The sequence below is a fragment of the Delphinapterus leucas genome, unplaced genomic scaffold, assembly GCF_059928025.1.
Source record: "Delphinapterus leucas isolate spDelLeu-1000000601 "Yukka" unplaced genomic scaffold, BTC_Dleu_Yukka2 spDelLeu_asBTCV2_sq57, whole genome shotgun sequence".
Classification (NCBI taxonomy): Eukaryota; Metazoa; Chordata; class Mammalia; order Artiodactyla; family Monodontidae; genus Delphinapterus; species Delphinapterus leucas.
The window spans coordinates 1,589,544-1,608,465 of NW_028322266.1; the positions used below are offsets into that span (position 1 = coordinate 1,589,544).

An 18,922-nucleotide genomic window follows, 5' to 3' on the forward strand; every position below is an offset into this window, starting at 1 on the left:
TTTAACATTCTACATTTACCAAAACCTAGGTAAACAAGTGAGAATTAATCCTAAGGTTTTTAGATTAAGGTAGAAGAAATACAAATTTGGCTCAGGCTGAGGAGAGCATTAAGGTCTCACTTAGCCAAGATTCTGGATTCAATATGTTAAATCAAGAAGATAGGAGTAGCTTTAACATTTTCCTTTGCAAATGACTAAAATCTGGGACCAAAAAGTGCTTACATTTAATTAAATTAAATGCTAGAAATTCCCTGTCATATTACTGAGGGATATAACCAAAGTCTTAGTGAGATTGGAACAGTAGAATGTATTTATGATGTCATATTTGTTTATTTATCTCCTAATGCACCCCTCAGGTGGATCAGAATACACTCTCTTCATTAAGTCTGGAAGAAATATATTCATGGGGAGTCCACAGTGTCCTTAATGAGCTCCTTTGTGATTACATATTTTTTTCTTTTTAAATATATATTTACTTATTTAGCTACATCGGGTCTTGGGTGGGGCAAGTGGGACCTTCGCTGCAACCTGAGGGATCTTTCATTGTGGTGCATGAGCTCCTCATTACGACGAGCAGGCTTCTCTCTAGTTGTGGTGCACAGGCTCCAGAGCACACAGGCTCAGTAGATGCGATGTGCAGGCTTCTCTCTAGTTGTGGCTCATGGGCTCCACAGTGCACAGGCTCTGTAGTTTGCAGCACGTGGGCTATCTAGTTGTGGTGCACGGGCTCCGGAGTGCACGGGCTCAGTAGTTGCGACACACCGGCTCAGTTGCCCTGTGGCATGTGGGATCTTAGTTCTCCAACCAGGGATGGAACTCGCGTCCCCTGCATTCTTAACCACTGGACCACCAGGGAAGTCCCTGTGATTACTTTCTATTGTTCAGAAATATAAGCAGAAACTACTGCCATGGATCTGGGCTCCCAGAAATCAATGGGGATAATGGAATTCCAGGGTGGCAGATGGCAAATAGAGGCACTTAATCTCCAGAGATAAAATAGTAATGGTAACTCCACTGCAGAGCAGAGCTGAAGCAGGAATCAGAATGTCTATGCTGCAAAGATTTTGGTGTTGAATAATTCATCATTATGTACCTAGAACTAAAATAAATGAGTAGTCTGTTAAATTTGTAAAAGTAAAAATTCCCAAATGTGTTAACCGTGATCTGTTTTAGAACACAATACAGTCACAGACATCCCTCAACCAGTTTACAGTAACCAGAGTCATTTTAATGAAAAGAAGACTGAGTCCACTTGAGGAAAGACCTAGCTATATAGCCCAAAATGGATATTGTTAATATTTCTCCTAGCTTTTCCCTAAAGACCTGCAAATATTTACCATGGTTACTATGAACTGGTGAAGGTGAAATTATCAGACTTTTCAAGGGCATTTGACATTGACTCTGACCTCCCACTGATGCCTGGAGATAAAAATAGAACTGTAATGTACTAGTCAGAAGAGAGGCTTATGAAGGTCACATAATCAATGGAGTGTGTCCATTTCATAGTAGACCCAGTGGACACCTAAACCCACACCGTGACTATCTTCTGAGTTCCAAAATACATAATCAGATAGCACATGCTCATCAGCGGACTTGGTTCTTTAACCCGTGGAAAGGGCTTTGTTATGGTAGGGAAAGCCTAGTGAAAACCCCTAGATCTTCCTTTACACATAAAATATAAAACCGGAAACAACATCACATCCCAAGAGGGATTTCAGAGATTAACGTCACTATCAAGCCCCTAAAAATGCTGGAGTTTATTCCTACCACAGCTAATTCAACTTACCTATTTTGCTTGTGCAGAGGACAGATGTAAATAACCATTATGAAATGAGATTATTGAAAATATAATCATGCAGTGATTCCAATTGCATCTGCTAATCTAGATGTAGTTTCATTGCTGGAGCAAATCATTACATCTCCTGTCAACTGATAGGCAATGATAGATGTGGACAATGCTTTTCTTCTCTAAACTTTTGAGCAAAGAGGTAGTTTGCTTTCAGCAGGTAGAGCCAGAAACACAATTGTACTATTCTAGCTCAGGGGTATATTAACTGTTAAGCGTTCTGTCATAGTCTAGTCTGTAATGACCTGAAACACCTCTCAATTCAAAAGGATGTCATGTTTATACATTACATTTATGATGCGGTGATTTTGCATCTGATGAAGAGGAAGTATCAGCAACTCTAGAGACTTTGACATGCATGTTAGAATGTTAGGAAGTATCAGCAACTCTAGAGACTTTGACATGCACGTTAGAGACTTTGACATGCATGTTAGAAGTTAGTCTGTAATGACCTGAAACACCTCTCAATTCAAAAGGATGTCATGTTTATACATTACATTTATGATGCGGTGATTTTGCATCTGATGAAGAGGAAGTATCAGCAACTCTAGAGACTTTGACATGCATGACATGGTGGGGTGTTGCTTCATGTTTATGTCATGTTTATACATTACATTTATGATGCGGTGATTTTGCATCTGATGAAGAGGAAGTATCAGCAACTCTAGAGACTTTGACATGCATGTTAGAATTTGGGAATGCATCCCACAAAATTCAGGGACTTGCCACCTTGGTGACATTTCTAGGGGCTCCATCTCATAGGAATGTTGAAATATCCCTTCCAAGATGAGAGATAAATTGCTGCATCTTGTCCCTCTACTATTGAGAAAAGTTTTAACAGTCTATGGGTCTCTTTAGATTTGGAATGCCACATATATCTCACTTTGCTGTATTATTCTTACTCATTTATTTAGTATCCTGAAAAGCTGCCAGTTTTGAGTGAGACTAAGTTTCTGCAACATGTCCATCTGCCAAGAAAGCTGTTCTGCTTGGACCATATGACTCAACGGATCCAATTTTGTTTTAAGTGTTTATGGCAGAAAACAAATGTATTGAACCTTTTGCAGGCTGGTATAAATGATTCACAGAATGGAGTTTTGGAATTTTGGAGAAAGCTATAATAGTTCCTACATATAACTTTCCTTCTGAGACATCACTTCTTTTTGATACCTTGCCTTAGCAAAGATGAAGTGCTTTATTTAACACAGGGCAGCCAGTTATCATAAAGCCTGAGACGCCCATCATGAACTGGGTTTATCTCAAGGAAATCAATTGCTGCTAAGAAAGTACATGGATACAAAACTTCAAATTTACAAAGTTCTATACAGGATGGAGGCTGACTTTTGCAATACTTTAATTTTTTTTTTGGTTAAAGGAAAATAATTTTTATATTCAAATGCATATAAGTCTTAAGCAACTTACAGAATTTACTGTTGGAGTAAAAATGATTTTGGGAGCAAGACAAGCACCTCAAAGAGGAGAAGCAAAGATTAAAGAATTGGGGGCTTCCCTGGTGGCGCAGTGGTTGACAGTCCAACTGCCGATGCAGGGGACGCGGGTTCGTGCCCTGGTCCGGGAAGATCCCACATGCCGCGGAGCGCCTGGGGCCCGTGAGCCATGGCCGCTGAGCCTGCGCGTCCGGAGCCTGTGCTCCGCAACGGGAGAGGCCACAACAGTGAGAGGCCCGCGTACAGAAAAAAAAAAAAAAAAAAAAAGAATTCGGAGCCGCTGTAATCAAGGCAGGCTCTGCCTCCCAGATACCCTGCTCCTGAGCTGTGTTCTTTCCCAACAAAGCCTGCTGCCTGACAGCACCAGACCCTGTGCAGAAAAAAAAAAAAATTGGTTTATTTGTTTTGTTTAAGTAAATCAATAAACGACAAATGGTCTTGAATAAGGAGGGAAGGGGGCAGGGCACAACCTTTAAAAGAATGATATAGCCATAGGACATGACAAAAACTGTTTAGAACCAACCTGGTCCAAGATGGCGGAAGATTTGACTCCCCGTGGACCTTGGGCTTCATTATATGCTCATTGTAATACATTAGCATGCTAAATGACACACCCACCAGCACCATGACAGTTACGAGGCTGACTATAAAAGACCAAAAAGTGGGCGGTGGTCCAATTCCTGGAAATCCCCATCCCTTCCCCCAAATAGTTGGAATAATCCTCCGACTCATTAGTCTATGAAATTACTCACCCCTATAAAAACTGACAACCCTGTACCCTGGGGCCTCTTACCTTCAGAGATGGCCCACACTCTGTGGAGTATGTATCTCCCTGAATAAACCTTCTTTCACTTTACTATAGCTCTCTCTTGAACTCTTTCCTGTGCGAAGCCAAGAATCCACACTTGGCAGCCGTCCCAGGGACTCGCCTGAGACCTGGGACGTGACCATCTTCTCGCACTCCACTTTATCTCCTGCAAGTCTGAATTGAAATAATAAATATTAAATTAGCTTTCTTCTAAAGGGATTTTTACATTTTCTTTAGTTTATGATAAGCCTAGAATGTGTGGTAACTTGGAATAAGAAAAAAAGAAAGATTTGAACGCAAAAGGCTGTAATGAACTACAAGGGGATGATTGGGTTCTATGGATAAACTGAGGAAGATAAGGATGCCAAAGATTCCACAGTTAAGTCATTTGCTGTTTTGTGTTTGGTTATGAGTTCTCTCCTGTGTGGTCAGGTCACTGGAAGTTGCTGTTCTCTTGCTCTCTGTACATCCCCAGCTAGACCAGTGCCTGGGGTCTAGCTACACCCTACTCACATGACTGACCTTCCTACATACTGTCCCCAGGCCCCAGCTAGAGATTGTTCTTATCAAAGAGGAGGTGAGGGGCGTGCCCGCTGCTAGTTTCCCTGGTAACCAATGAGCTAACCTGACTTCAATTCCCCCTCTAACTGGCAATCTCCTCTTCCCCCCAGGAGCAAAGACTGGCACCATGTGCTGCCCACCATCTGCTGCACATGGTGGGGTGTTGCTTCAGAAGTATAAGATCCCGCTATCCATTAAACCATTGATGTCTCTGTCACTGACTCCGGGCTCTTTCTTTGTCTTGAAGCTGGGCAACTACAGGCCTTGAAGGCCAGTGGGGTGCAACCCAACACCTCCTTAATGCCCATATTTTGTTTACTGAATACAATCAAAGTTGTTATTGACAATTTGGAGAGTAATGCAAAGGACACATTAGTGGTAGGATGTCAGCAGTTGCAAAAAATAAGCCTCAATTTTGGTGATTTCAGATTGAGCTGGAATAGAACTCCCTTGGAAAATTTTAAAGTATATTTATAATAATAAAACCAACAACAATAGTGGTAGTTGTAATAATATAAACAATGATAATGACTGCCAACATTAATGCACGCTATCTGACTCAGGTATTGTTGAAGTGCTTTACCTGGATTATCACTTAATTATCACTATAATGTATGAGGTAAAACTGTTGTTCCCTCTGTTTTCAGTGAAGAATTTGAGTCACCAAAAATTTAAGAAACTTGCCAAAGATCAAACTTCTTACAAATGAAAGTCGCAGAGAGTCAGAGTTGGTAGACTTAGCTAATCACCCCTACACTAGTATACTCTCCATTCACAGAAATGAGGGGAGAGGGAGTTTAGCCTTTGATTTATATTAATTGATAGAGTAATTCTAGAACACTGAGCTTCTGTGGGTTATGAATGCTATATTTGTGTTTATTTTGTATGTATTTCCTACCTTTTAAGATTATTTTTCATTTTATTTATGTGCGACAGAATTGTGTCATGAAATAAATATCACTAGAAATATATTTCTCATACTGTCAACTGGTTGCCAAGTCACGTACTTATAACTGTTTAAAACTGAGCAAGTACTATTATGTAAACAGATGTTTCATCCTCCATAAGACTGGTGATTTATGAAATACATTTTGTAATAAGTTAAGAAGACTGTAGAAATATCACTTCCCCATAAATGAAACAAAAGAATCAATTTATTACACAGAAAATGGGTAATGTGGAAATTGGATTCTGTGACAACTCATTGAACAAACAATCATGAGCAACCACAATAAAATGTAATTTCCTTTACCTTAAATTCTTTAAAGTTAGCAGTTAAAGCTGGGATTCTCATATATGCCATTCCATATCTTCCAAGAAAATGATTTTGTGTGTCAAATATCTGTAGCAAGGATAATTCATGAGCTGAGATTTTAAGGGTGAAGAAACCAATGAAAAGTTGCACTGGTGTTCCTTTGCTTCAGACTTATAACTGCACAATGTTAATTTTTTTTCAGTTTTGTGTGAGCTTATGTAGTGACAGGAAAGCATAATATAATCAAGACAGCAGGGAGCTTCTCTCTACAACTCGAATGAATTTACATTTGTCCATTATGTAAATGATTCTTCACCATTTTCCTATTTGCCTATTTGAAGTAGCGTCAGAGTGAATTTCCATGTGCGCTTATGAAAGTGTTTTCAAAGCCTTTCTACAATGATACAAAAATACTCATTTTTTCATTAATATTAAGATAAGTTACTGGTGTATTTCTATCAGAAATAAGAAATTGGTCAAATGTGTTCTTATTTTCTTTATTTATCTTGTATATGATTTATCCTGCAAAGCTAAGTCTGTTAATAGATTTATTTCATAACCTGAATTAGCCATGATTATAGTTTTAATAGTTGGAGGTCATTAAATACTTTTTATAATGTTTTTATAATAATTAGTAAATCCTCTAAAGTTTTCACTTAAAAGGGTGTGAAAACTATGTGTTAAATAAGAACAAAAATAAAATAAAAATATTATCACATCTATGACAGATATCTTTAATCAATAAATTCTAGAAATTTATCAAATAGAAAGTTTCCAGCCTCTGCAAGTTTTGAATTATATCCCTCTTGTTTTATTCTCTTGTAAGATAAATATAGTTGAATGAATTTTGCTATAAATATGAAAAATACTTTCAACCCCAGAAGTTAAAGTGCATTTTAAAATGAATGCTTTTCAACATATTTCATTTAATAGTCAACTTTACTTTTGACTCAATGAATGCCATATATTTTTTATTCCTGAAATTTAGTTCACTTTATAGCAGTTGCACAAGTAGTCACTCACTCAGTCAGTGCAATTAATAACATACGGCAGGCAAGTAGTAAAAGTGTTTAGACCATTTATTTTCTTTAGTGCAGACTTGGGGAGGTTTGCTATGGCACAGATTTTTCACTAGTAAGCAAGTTTCTGTTCAGTAGTGTATATGACATTTTTTTCTGAGTTTATTGTCCAAAGGATAGTCTAAGCTCACAGCTCCATCCTCCTCAATGAATACTTCTCCCAAATTGCTCATCTACTTTTATGCTTTAACTATCACGTTTGTGGCCACAAACCTCATATTAACAACCAGTGCTCTAATTTTTTGTTTCTCTAATTATCTATTCAAAGCTACCTTCAAGGTATCTCCACTTTCATTTTCTCCCAACCACACAAATTTAATAGTCATAAACAAAAAGCTGTCTTTCTATTGCTCTTGTGCCTCTTCTTACCCTAGACTTTTCTTTTGCATCTGTAGATCATGCCCAGTCTGCCCTCTGCCCAGACTTGAAGTCTTCAATTTCTACTTCAGTGTCCACTTACATCCAGTACCTTCCATTGCTCTACTCTGGGCTTGTGTTCCTGCTTTAATTTGTTTCACAAAATGCCTTTATTTTGTAGTACCTCTGTCATCAAACTAAATCCCTTAGGCATCTAAGACTTTTCTGTAACTAGCAGAATGAGTTCTTTTCAGAGTCATGCTTATTTCTTATAACTATGCAAACCAACACCTTTAGTTAAGTCATCTTTATCAATACTACTCCTCCCCTTGTATCTCCTTCTACACACACACACACACACACACACACACACACACTTTATTCATATCGGCAACTATTCCTTTCCTCATTTTATGCCTCACATGGGCAACCGTTTCTAATATGCTCAACTAATTCAAACCATATATTTTACTCTAAAGGTTGCTTAAGAATTTTCTTGCAAATTCTGAATTGCTTATGCTTAAATATTTCAATTCTTGATATTCTCTTTTTACTACCTCATCCACTGTGTGAGGCATGGTGACCTGGAATTTAAGGAAAAATTCTAGAAGGATTTTCTAGAGGGTGGATGTTTTCTTTCATTTAAATTTTAATTAAATACATTGACATTATTTTAACACAATAGCACTTGTTTAAAAATGTTTCCTTATTTATAAATCAGTTAGATAGAATAGTAAAGGTCATAAAAACCAATTGTAATAAAACTATAAATTTCAGGATTTCTATGGGAACCTAATGCAAAATGTAATTCAGAAGAGGATATATGAAAGCAGATTCTGTAGAAATTCTCTGAGTTCAAATATGTCATTGTAGATTTTCACTCTGCTTCCAAATGACACAAGCGTGATATAAAGTGAACCTCTTTAAGTTTTTTATCATTTAAATTTGTGAATTTATTATCCATTCCAGCTTTTTAGTGTTTTTTAAAGACGTGGGTGGGATGCAGGCATTACTTCTTGCACCATTTTGGCTTCATACCACTAGATTTAAGCATTTAACAGTTGGAAGCCTCTTACGTGTTCATTTGTAGAAAATGAACTAGGGAGGATGGTTTCACAGTGACTCTCCTGCCTTCTCTCTGCTCCAAGTGGAACATCTGCTGGAGGTATGTGCATTCTTTCTGCAAAGACATGATGTCCTTGTACCCATTTTCAATTTCGTAATGATTGTCAGTGAGAACTGGTGAAGCGTGAAGTAGAGAGTGCAAGTTTGGTTGTCAGGAACAGCAATGATCTGTGCTAGATAGGAAGGTTGGATAGGAAGATAGAGGTTAGATAGGAAGAAAGGAGTTGATGTATTAAAAACGATGCTGGATTGAGGTCCTCTGGAAACCAAATTGGAGACATTTATTTGCATGAGATGTATCAGACGGTGCTCTTAGTCACAATTGCCATAAAGGAAAGGAAACAATGAGAGTTTGAACCTTGATGTAGTTGAAATAGAGGTTTCATTCACTCCTATGAGAAGCTCTAGAGTTTGTATGGCCAAATAGACTACAAGATCAAAATGAAAAATTGCAATAATGACATAGTCAGGAAATTAAAAAGAGGAAAGAAAGAAAGAATGAATGAAAGGGAGAAAGATTGAGAAGAGACTAGTGAATAGCTGTAAAACTAATCAAATTGAAAAGGAAAAATGTTTTAAATGAATAAAAAATCATAAATATCATGAAAAATAAATTAAAAATCATAAACTGTATATATTGGCAGAGCATAACAGGAAATATCTCATAAAACTTTGTGCACTGCACTAAATTTGGGTATCTTCACATAGTAGAAATCTATTTTAGTATTAACATAAAATTTCATGTTGTAAAGCCTCCTAAATAACCATTAACAAGATATAAGGACACATTTTTAACAGAATTAACTTGTAATTTTTAATGCCTGGATTTAGGAATAGTAAAATAAATACTGGGTTTTGATAAGCCCAGTGGAACACCAGGATATTTGAGAAGATAAAAAATTATTAATTTTAGTCATGAATTAAATTAATCAATACGTAAAATATCTACTATGACATTAATAACACTCAAATACAACTGATATTTTTCAGGCAGTATAGACCTTTCTTATTTTCCCTATTTTGCAACTTTTTGCTCTTTTTCAATTTTTAAAATTTATTCTTTTGTTTTTTTCCATCTGCCTCTTTCTAATGTTTATTATTGAAGCTAGATTTATGGATGTCAAAGGAACATATTAAAACCCACAAAATTTAGTAATAATGACTCCTCTGAAAATATGAAGTAAAGGCCAAATGCTGTTGAGTGGCATGTAGATGGAAACTCAAGAAAAAATAGTATTTATTATAAAATTAAGCTTATCATCAAATTTGTAAACATGTAAATGGCGTTAGAGACAAGATTTTTCTGTCAGTTTCTCTATATCAGTAGAAAAGGCAACAAGTGCAGAAAAATAAACAAGCAACAACGATGACCTTCCACATGCTATCTGCGCTCTCAATATTTTTGTACTTATTTGACATAGCAAACTCTTAATGAAATGCATGCTGGGGTAAGGAAGGGCGCTGGGGCAGATCGTTGTAACACTCTGCTGGTAAATAACATTGCTCCCCTCCTAATTCTAAGAATCATTCGGTTTCTCTAAGGAAATATATATATTTTGTTGTTGTTGTTATTGTTTGTGGGAGGAGGATGAGATGTCAATTTTGAAGCAATGGAAAAGAAGGAAAGATGTAAAGATAAAAACTGGAAAGACTAATTCCAGAACTGATTTTCAAAATTGCCTGAGAGAAATAATCTATATTGTCAGAAATCAGGATAGTGATTTCCTTTGGGAGTTGCTACCAGAAGCAAAGATGAAGGAGGCTTCTAGACTAAAATGTTTAACAAAATTAGTGTACCCCCTAGAACAGTAGCTCATTTTTTTTTTTTTTTTTTCAGTACACGGGCCTCTCACTGCTGGGGCCTCTCCCGTTGTGGAGCACAGGCTCCAGACGCGCAGGCTCAGCGGCCATGGCTCACGGGCCCAGCCACTCCATGACATGTGGGATCTTCCCGGACCGGGGCACAAACCCGCGTCCCCTGCATCAGCAGGCGGACTCTCAACAACTGCACCACCAGGGAAGCCCAGTAGCTCATTTTTAATGCTTCAAGAATACTTAAAAATAATTTTTTAATGATTAATGTAAACTATGGAAATAGCACACAAAATAAGTACACAACTAATCATGGTAATTCATACCTGTTTTTTTGTTGTTGTTGTTTTTGTTTTTTTTGGCTGTGCCATGTGACTGTCAGGATTTTAGTTCCCTGACCAGGGATTGAACCCAGGCCCCCTGCAGTGGAAGCCCAGAGTCCTAACCACTGGACCACCAGGGAATTCCCTCATGTCTGTATATTCTAATCATGTGATAGAGAAGATTCTAAGATATTCCCCTAAGATCCCTGCACTGTAGTGTAAATGACTTATATAATCTCCTTCTCTTGACTGTGGGTGTAGTCTGGAATATAATGGGATATCACTTCTGTGATTAGTTTACTAATAAGCTAACTGTGTGTTATGCAGAAGGGAGATTATTCTTGTGTGGCTGACCTAATTATGTAAGCTTTTAAAAGAAGGTGAAACATCAGAGATGGAAGAACACAAATGAAGATGAGAATTCCATCAATAGTCTATCATAGAAATCAATTAATGAAATTTATTTTGAGTTCATAGATTTTTATTTTATTACATTTTCTCTTTAAAATTTTAATCTAATTATTATTGTTAATTATTATAGGTACAATTATCTTATTTTATTAATTTCAACTCTTACCTTTCTAATTTTCTCTCTTCTACTTTCTTTGGGTTTAATTTGATTTTCTTTTTCCAGCATCTTAAGGGAATAATTTAAGTCATTGTATTCATAATTCTTTTTTTTCTAATATAAATACTTAAAGACACATATCTCAAGACTGTTTTAGCTCTATTGAACAAATTTTGATCTACTGTGTTTCCATATTTACTCATTAAAATATTTTCTATTTTCCTGAGTATTTTTTTGTCCCAAGTGTTATTTGTAAGTGAATTGTTTAGTTGAATATTTTCTAATTCACTTGAATATTTTAATATGCCCCTTTTTGTGAATTACTAATTTAATTATGCTGTATAAATGGACTCATACAATATGTCGTATTTGTGGATGTCTTTTTATATCTGGAATAAAATTTACAAGGTTTTTCTATATTGTAGCATGTATCATTACTTAATTCTTACAATGAATAATATTTCATTGTATGGATATAACACATTTTATTTGCTCATTTATCAGTTGATGGACATTTAGATTACTTCTACTTTTTGTCTATTAATAAACCATGCTGCTGTGAAAAAGTGAAGAGAAGTTATGGTAGATATATGTTTTTATTATTCATAGGTATATACATATGAAAATACCGAGGAGGGGAATTTCTGGATTATATGGTAACTCTATTTTTAACATTTTGAGAAACAGCTGAACTATTTCCCATGGAGTCTGTATCATTTTACATTCCTACCACCAATTTCTCAACATCCTGGCCAGCTAGTTTTATGATCTGTCCTTTTGACTTTAGTCATCCTAGTAGGCATTAAATAGAGAATATACTGTGAATATCCGACTATATCAGTATCAGAGATGATCATGTGCTGTGTGTCATTTAAATAGAGTATATTATATCGATAGTTTTTACGTATAAAACTGCCAATGCATTCTCTGGATGAAGCCCATTTAGCCGTATATACTTATTTTTATATATTGTTGGATTCATTTTTTATATATTTGGATTCATTTTATATATATAAATGAATATATATATTCATTTTTTGGATTCATTTTATATATATAAATGAATATATATATTCATTTTTTATATATTGTTGGATGCATTTTTTCCAAGTATTTTTTGAACATTCTTTGTCTATATTCATTAAGAATATTGGTCTATAGATTGCTCTTATAATGTCCTTATACTAGATGGAAAATAGCCACCTGTCTTATTTCTATAGCAAGGAAACATTTTTTCACACGAATTCATGAACTCATTCTGTTCTATCATGATACATGCAGAAATAATGCAAATTTATATTAACATAGGAAAATTAATCATCATTATCATGAGGTGTTTCTTTTCAATGAAAGAGAAGCATGTAATTTCCATGTGCAGATGCACATTTAATGGGATCAGCTGTATGGTGATGGACAGAAACTACATTTTTGGTGGTGAACATGTTGAAAAGTATGCAGAAGTAGATAATACCATGTTGTACACATGGAACTTACATAATGTCATAAACTGACATTACCCCAATAAAAAACAAATCTAAAAAAAGCACACTTAAGAAGAAAATTACTGTCTTGCTTTATGGTGCTTTTAAAAATGATTTTCCTCCTTCAGTGTTGTTACTTCAAATCTAATAAATTTAAGATGTATATGTAGGGTAGTGTTTATATCTCATATGTGGTTGGCCCATAAATATTATTTAAAATATGCACAGTTTTACATTAGGGTATTATTTCCTGACCTCTCAACTAAAGTTTATAAATAACTGATTCTGACATTCTGTACATTGTAATATAAATGAGCATGGGGTACGATATCAACCTCTTACCATACATAACTGATCATTAACACTCAAGAATGTTTTATGTTGGAGTGGAAAAGAGTTGGCTATCATTGAATGGAAAACAGAAACATGATTATACTTAGAAAATAAAGGCAGTAAATGGTTCATTTGCTCTCTTTCCATTTGCAGAATTGTAATAAAAATGCCAACTAGATGGATATTTAGGCAAAAGTACATTGCAATGAAGGTCAGATTACAAGAGGAGCTGCATTAATATACAACATTTTTGTTTGAGCCTGCTTTTCTATTTCAATTTCAAGAGTACTTGGGTATTTTAATTTCAGTTATAGATACCCATTTAGCAACTCTCTTTTCTATAAAATAAATGTTAACACTTCTAAGTTATTCCATTTTACCATGTTTTCTTAGATTTTAATCTTAATATTAAAAAAAATCACAACATTTGAAAGAAGTTACAGTCCTGTATATCACACAGAGTACTGAATGCCTTCTAGTTCACACATTAAGCTGCTGTAGCAGCAGCTGCATAGGATTTAGCACAACATATGGTGTTGATTCTTTCTCCTTTTTAATGAAAATCTGATTTATAAATCTCTTGCAACAAACTGGTGGTGAAATGTTTAGCAAAGCTATAACACATATTACTTGATATTTAAAAATGCCACCTTTTTTTCTCGTGAGCAAAATGATGACAGACGTATGAAGGTATGCTAAAAGAGGAGCGGAAATAAAATGGAAGGGAAGAATGAGAAAAAATGTAGAATTACAAGGTAATAACTAATACTCCCTAAAATGAGTCTCATAAAATAATGTTATTTTTATTGGTTAAATAATTATTTGAGCTGTAATTTTAGAGTTTTTAAAAATATTTTAAAGTATTAAGGTTGTAGTAAGGTGTTTTGTGTGTTTTATTGAGGGAGGGTAGAGAGGTAGTACAGCAGCTAAAGAAAAACTACACTGTTTCAGGATGTGTTAGAATGCTTTGTAAGACATTTCAAATAAATGTTCTTAATATGAACAATATCAATTTTTAAAATATAGAAAAATTGTATTAGCAATTAAAATAAAACGAAAAGTGTCATACAGGCTCTAGCTATACATATTCCAAGAAACAAACCTTGATGAAGATTGCCTTTCTTATTCATCAGTTCCTATTTTTCTATGCCCATGGCATTTATTCTTTCTAGAAATTAACTAGTGACTTGATATCATCTCATGTAAGAACTGATTCGGACTAAAATATTTTCCTTATATTCTTGAAGATTCCCTGTTATGGTACCTGTAATCTTTCCACTTAGATGAGGGACTACTTAAAACATCTTCCAATGAAAATATATTTATCAAGAGGAGATTTAAGAAGGGAAAAAACCATCCTTTACCTCTAAAGTGATACAATGCAGGTGTTTTAAGGAAAAATAGATTTTCCTTATACATACATATATGCAGAGAAGCTTGATTCTCAATCTAAGTTTTAATCCTCATTACAACTCAAAACTAATATTTTGTTTATTAAGATGCTATCATAAGCTGTGCTAGCAGCCCTTCTCGAAAACAACACTTACATCATCACCAGTGGTGGTATCTTATTTTTTAATGTCACTGGTAGATTACAGACTGGGAATTAGATGTGTTTTTTTATAACCATTTACTTAGTGCCAAGTATTCATATGTTGATGCAGTCTGAGCTTGAGAACGTTGGGAATGACAGTTTCTATTTTCAGGCTAATCTTTTCTCTCTGTTGACCAAGTAACCTTTCCAGTCTTCACTTCCTCTTTATTCAGAATAAGTCCCCATCCCCCAATTCCTGACAAAAGAGAGCCTCGATATTCTGGAATAATCTTCCTCACCCTAATTTAGATGTGTCAAACCATGTCTGAATACTAGAGTGAGCGTGATTCAGCCACAAGCTGGTAACTCCACTAAGACTAGTGAAGTCAACATTAGACCCCTAAGAAATAAAGCATTTAGGGCTAGCAAAGAAGAGATTTTTAAAAAAGAAAAATACTAATATCTATTGCTGACTAGTGAATTTTTATTCATTTTATTTATAATAAACAACTTAGATCTTATTATGCCAATTGATCTTATTAAGCCAATTAATAACGCTGGTACAATATTTATAGGTGTTTCTAACAGAATTCATTTTATGTATAAATGGCCAGTCACTATTCTTGTTCTCATTATTACTACCGTTATGCCCATCCTCACTGAACACAAATAATTTACAGTAATCTGTGATCTCTCTAGAAAAGGAAATGGCATTAAGGGAAATCACAGATCGGCAGAGAGGAAATTAATTAAATATTAAATTAAATCTTGACAGCAAGCTTTCAGAGGCAGCAAAAAATCTCCATTGATGATACAAAGCAAATACACTTAACATCTTTCCTCATCTGTAGTATCTCAATAGATACTATACAGATCTAATACAGACCTAGATAACAGATCTAATGATCTGTCACATGAAACACCTGCTCCAAAGTTTCTTTTCTCCCAACTCCTAAAAACATGAGTTCTACAACCCAAGCTAGTAGGTAGATTTTTGCCCCTTTTTTTCTTCTCTCACATTGCTTAAGAGGCTTTCTACTTCAGTTGTCTGTAACTCCAGAGTAGTTTAAGTTATTCAACTTTTTCTGAATTTCATTTTAGTGCATCTCAAGAGGCTGACATTGATCAGACTCAGAGAATCTATCTTTTAATTCAAAGCCTGGGTAAAAATCTGTAAATGCCTGTGCGTGAATGCATAGTTAGGGTCAATATTACTTTTTCAGTACCCATACCTTTACACTGCACCTGACGTGTTGCGCTGATAAACACTATCAGGTATTCTAGTTTGCAAAAACTGTAAGGACCACTTCAAGGGCATCTCTGGGAAACTAGCTATTGGAACTGTCCTCAAATTTACCCTGCTGAGGCTAAAGTTTTCTTATCTATAAAATACTCTTCAGGGACTTACTTGGGGGTCCAGTGGTGAAGACTCCATGCTTCTACTTCAGGGAGCACAGGTTCAATCCCTGGTCAGGGAGGAAAGATCACGTATGCCATACCATGCAGCCAAAAATAATAATAATAATAAAATACTATTCATTACTTAATTAAAAAAATAATGGGGGAAGCAGTAAAAGCCCTCAATTCCAGAGGGTGAGAAAGCTTGGGGATAGAGAGCTGTGAAGTTCTTTTAATTAGTCCAGCACAGAAAGACTGATTTACCTAGAAATACCATTTGCTTAGTTTTCATGAAGTGCTTACTTCTGCATCTATGACCCTTTCTTCCAACCCCAGGCCCTCTTTGCCCCCCTTTGACAGCTGAGTCCTCTTCACTTGGTTCTGGATTCCAAGGCCAGGCCAGTCTAGATGGGATCTCTCTCACCTGAATATGAAAGTGATGATGATTCATATTGGACCTAACTCAGTATACATGAAGACACCGCTGGTAGAATCTATGTTTGGCCATAGTTTGGCACTTCCGGTAGAACAATACTCAGTAGCCATCCAGATTGCACTGGCCATTGTGCAGGATTTTTGTTCCAGAAAGTTGGAAAACTTACAGCAACAGTAGGCTGCTGGCCATCTTCTTCAGATTTACCAGTCAAAGTAACTATGTGCAAATCAACTGAGACAGAGTTGATAAAAGATATAAAGAAAGCAGGAAGACCTGATTCAGAAATGAGCAAATAAAGCAGCACCTGAAATCAGCAATATAATTGAAGCAGCAACAGAATTTATCAAACAGGACATTGTGATGTTCAGTGGATTTGTGAGAGGCTATTTGCTAGGCCTTGCCTCTTAAGGACATGAGTGTTCTGTCACAGTGGATTCAACCTGAGAGGAGAAGGGGTGGTAACATGATGATGTCTCTACAGTTCCAGACACCAGATTCTCCAGGGTGTGAAGAAAAAAGTAGTTGGGCAAAATGGAGCTCACAACTTACTGTTTGTCTTCTGACAAATCCTGCAGCGCAGCCAAAAAATAAATAAAGTGAATCCACTTTAAAAAATATATATGTTTGCAATAAACTAAAAGGATTGTAATGCCCTTTTGTGGAAGGTCTTAGAAATAATAGAATTATTGAATATATTAAATAGATTCTACTGATATAAAATACTAATAATGGGGGAAAAATCACTGCTGTTCTAGTCTCTGTGACATAATTAGTGCACCTTGTATCTCCCAAATCTTACCATTCTGTTTCTCTTGCAGGACCAGAATACGGTGCTGCCCTTTGCATTCTCTGCTTCCCAGCACAGAAAACACTGGCAAAGAACAGGCAAGGAAGCTGGACATTTAAGCCACTCTAAACTACAGATTATTCTTGAAGGAGAATCCTTTAAGGAACTGAGTTTTTGGTTTTACATGTATAGTAATGAATATATACAACTGAATTTTACAGTTATTTTTAAACAGTTGTATAAATGTTTTCTTAACTGAGAGATGACTGATTTTACTTTTTCTGTTTTCACTTGTATTCATTATGACGTTTTTAAAATTATAAGCCTTGAATCAATATACTTATGTGAGTGTTGATAAGAGTAGTCATTTCTAAGCTTGTTTGTCTCATGCCATAATATATACACATATTTCAAGATATTGAATTTATAGAAAATATATAGAAAAATATATGGAAGTGAATATTTAGAGAAAAAATCACTACTGATCACACCTCGTCAAATTATAAGATATGACAATTTCCCCTAACTACTCTCAATACAAATGCTATTAATGCATTTGTATATGCAGTGAAACTTTTTTTTTTTTTTTTTTTTTTGCGGTACACGGGCCTCTCACTGTTGCAGCCTCTCCCGCTGCGGAGCACAGGCTCCGGACGCGCAGGCTCAGCGGCCATGGCTCACGGGCCCAGCCGCTCCGCGGCATGTGGGATCTTCCCGGACCGGGGCACGAACCCGTGTCCCCTGCACCGGCAGGCGGACTCTCAACCACTGCGCCACCAGGGGAGCCCTGCAGTGAAACTTTTGAAAATTCATGTAGGAAAATTATATCAGACAGCTCACAGATTAGATTGTACAAATATTGAGTACATTAATGATAATTCATTAAAAACAATCCTAGGTAAAAACAGTAATAAGATGTCGGTATTAAGCCAATCCTTTGAAGTAAAAAGTAATGGCATATAGGGTGTTAATAGATATTAGAGACATAAATTAAAGTGATTGGGCTAACTAAGGCTATAATGCCACACTAGCAATTCAGATTATTATGAGTGTTTTGTAGTGTCAGCCTGGGAATGCTCAAGGAAGTATATTCCAAACTTCCTTAATGATAAATGTCACCAGACTAGATAGCTAAACGTAATGATTATCAGACCTCTGCCCCAAGAGATTCTCATTCAGTAGATTGTATTGTGACATTGTTATCTATAGTGTACCTGTAGTCCTCCTGGGGACTCTTCAGGCAAGCTTGAAAATCACCAAGGCTAAGAGGTCTGTGACCTTGGCACACTCTGAGCCTTTTAATCTTCCTCATTTGTACTTAAAGTTTGTGAAATAGGTTATAATTGTCAGATTATATAAACTATTTGTTTTATTTTACAGCATTTGCTCACCGAACAACTCTGTGAACTACTTGATATATATTTCATACATTCTTTACTTGGATTTAAGGGTGCACATGCGTTCTCAAACTTAATGTGCATGAGGATCACTTGGACAAATCATTAAAATGCAAATGCATGCTCTGCCACCTAGATTTTGATTCATTTGGTCTCTGATGGGACCTAGGAATTCACATTTGAAATAAGCACTCCTGCTGATTCTGATGAAAATGCTGTACAGATTATATATTCAGAAATCCCACTGTAGAGGACTGATGAATTAAAATCGCAGTGACTGTAGGAAATCCACCTAAATCTAAACAAACCCTGTGGAAATACTTCTGTGTTTGGAGCTTCCTACCAGCTGCCAACGTATTACCTGAATTTTACTA

General features: G+C 35.8%; 1 pseudogene; it reads left to right on the plus strand.

Annotated features, from left to right (window-relative positions):
• Nucleotides 1-4,742: 4,742 nt before the first annotated feature.
• Nucleotides 4,743-18,079, plus strand: LOC149743901 (FUN14 domain-containing protein 1 pseudogene; annotated as a pseudogene).
• The last annotated feature ends 843 nt before the right edge of the window (nucleotides 18,080-18,922 follow it).